We start from the raw sequence: 2410 nt of genomic DNA on the forward strand, positions 1-2410 counted from the left end.
TCACAACACGTACCTTTACAGAGCTTCTAGGGAGATCGTCTCACCACCGTAGCTGTCAATCTGATCAAAAGACGTGTTCAATGGCATTAAAATGAGAAAAAACGCGGCTGAATCGGTTAATCCATAGGTTTTTAACGTATATGTATAAAAAAATGATTGAATTTATAATCCATAATTCCATTTTTATGTAAAAATCGGAGAGCAAATGCTAGCTGCTAATGGTAGTCACCACAGCTAGCTGCCGCTTTAAATGTTCCAACATAGCCGTTGTGCTTGTGTGATATGCCAACTCCATTTGGCAAAGACTGCAAATGACAATATCTTTGCGTTTTGGACTAACTTTAAAATATTCCCATGCTTTTGAAGACCTAGGGCGAGATGTTTTCGTTTTAGGGCTTCGTGCGCAATCCTGTGAGGAGGAGGTGGTAGCCGTTTCAGTCCATTGTGTTTGAAGTGCGATTGCGAACTGCTTGTTGCTTTGTTTACACACCCACGTGTGTGTGTAGCGACGCGTCGACGCGGAAATATGTCGTCGACGATATTTTGAAGTCGACGCTACAGCACTACTCTCTATAAAGTATAGGGCAGAATGTCTAAATCCTACCCGGATACAGCCATGTTATTTTCTAATTGGCTGTTCGATAGCTTACATTCTTTTGATTGGTTGATGCGTGGCTACAGTGATTCTGTACTAGTTTGTTTACAAAATTGCGGCGCAACTTGGTGGGCGGTACCCTGGAAAGAAATCTCTGCGTGAGAAATGCAAGGTGTGGCGTGTGAGCGTGTGAATGGAGTGGAATGCGTGTGTCTCACGCCAAATGCGTGAGACTTGAGAGCCCTATATATATTACTAACATGTGAAGCTAAACACCCAAGGCTAACGATAGCAGCTAATAGCTCAACTTGTCAGTCATATTAGCTGCTATCGTTAGCCACAGGTTTTTAGCTCCACGTGTTAGCATGTTCAGCTCCACATGTCAGTAATACTGCTATCGTTAGCCACTGGTGTTGAGCTCCACTGTTAGCATTTTGCTAAATTATTTCAACGACACTTGCATATGCAATGCATAATTATATTTTTGTAGCAACAGGTCTGTTGGATATTTCTGTAATATGTTTGCTAATACATTTGTATTCTTATAGGACACCATGTTGGTGAAAGTAAGATATGGCGAAAGCCAGAAATATGTGAAAGTGGCTGAGACTGAAGAAGGCTATGAAAGCTACAGTACATTTCTTCAGAAAGGTATGGATAACTTGAATACATATCACTGATTGTTTGAGTCTAACAAATGAATCTTGTTTTAGTTAAACGTACCAATATTGTCAGGTGGTACATTTCAATATTCTCTCTGTCAAAGAAAAGTTAGGTTTACCACTACAGAGTGAGCTGCACTTGACTGATGAATCAGGGACAGAGGTCATGGTGTTTCTCCTGTAGGTTGACCAAGATTTCACAATGATGTTTGGAGAAGAGATTTCTGGAAAAATGTTGGCGAGATGGCCCACTTTCTTCAAACCTAGGATCTTGGCAGACTGCAAGAACCTACACTCTAATGTTCATGTTAATGACCTCTTGTCTGCACAACAAAACTCAAATGAGTCAGGCAAGTATTTTCTCTTGCAGATTTTGTTTACTGAAAATCTTGAGACCTTTCAATGTTATCGGTTGCATAACCTTGATTTAAGACTATTTTCAGCTTTAAACGACTGACTGTTATATTTGCATATTTTTTGCCCCTAGGATGGGACAGTGACCTGTCAAGCATTCTACTCTTGGTTCATCTACTCCCCCCAACCTCAAAAGGCCATAAGAAGAGTGCTAAAATTAGCTCGTATCAAGCTGTCAGCCATGTTGTGAGATATCTCAAGGTAGGCATTATTTTAGTTTTTGTATGCAGTTGTTATATCACTGGCACTCCTTGAGTTGGGACAATTTTGTTTTAAGTAGCTTAGTATGCCATTAAAACTTCTCTGTCTCTCTACGTTTTTGTAGATTGGAGCCAGTGTTGAGACCTTCCTTTCGAGTTTGGAACCAGGGCAGCCCTTCCTGCTGTGTGTTGGTGAACAGAAGAACAACATTCAACGGTTCTACGTCATCGTTGACCACAAGGCCATCCCTTGCAAGGGGCAGACATCCATGGCAGCCTTCGATGAACTCTTCAAAGCTCACTTCATCTTCAGTGTCAACTACCATGAATCCCTCCCCTTAGCAAAAAAATCTATAAAATCCTATAGAATCCTATAGAATCTTGTAGAAATCTATAGCATGTTATAGAACATAGTCATATTTGTAAGCCATGCTAAAGAATTCTATAGAAATCTCTAGATCATTCTGTAGAAGACTATAAATGTGTACTTTTCTATAAACTTCTATAATTAAAACTATAACAATCGAAAGAATTCTATA

General features: G+C 39.9%; 1 long non-coding RNA gene across 1 annotated transcript; it reads left to right on the forward strand.

Annotated features, from left to right (window-relative positions):
• The first annotated feature begins 1446 nt into the window (after positions 1 to 1446).
• On the forward strand, positions 1447 to 2199 carry LOC139434567 (uncharacterized). Its single transcript, XR_011643888.1, has 3 exons — positions 1447 to 1607; positions 1745 to 1872; positions 1997 to 2199. It is a non-coding gene; the product is annotated as an uncharacterized lncRNA (long non-coding RNA).
• Positions 2200 to 2410: the final 211 nt, after the last annotated feature.

This window comes from Pseudochaenichthys georgianus, chromosome 1 (genome assembly GCF_902827115.2).
Source record: "Pseudochaenichthys georgianus chromosome 1, fPseGeo1.2, whole genome shotgun sequence".
NCBI lineage: Eukaryota > Metazoa > Chordata > Actinopteri > Perciformes > Channichthyidae > Pseudochaenichthys > Pseudochaenichthys georgianus.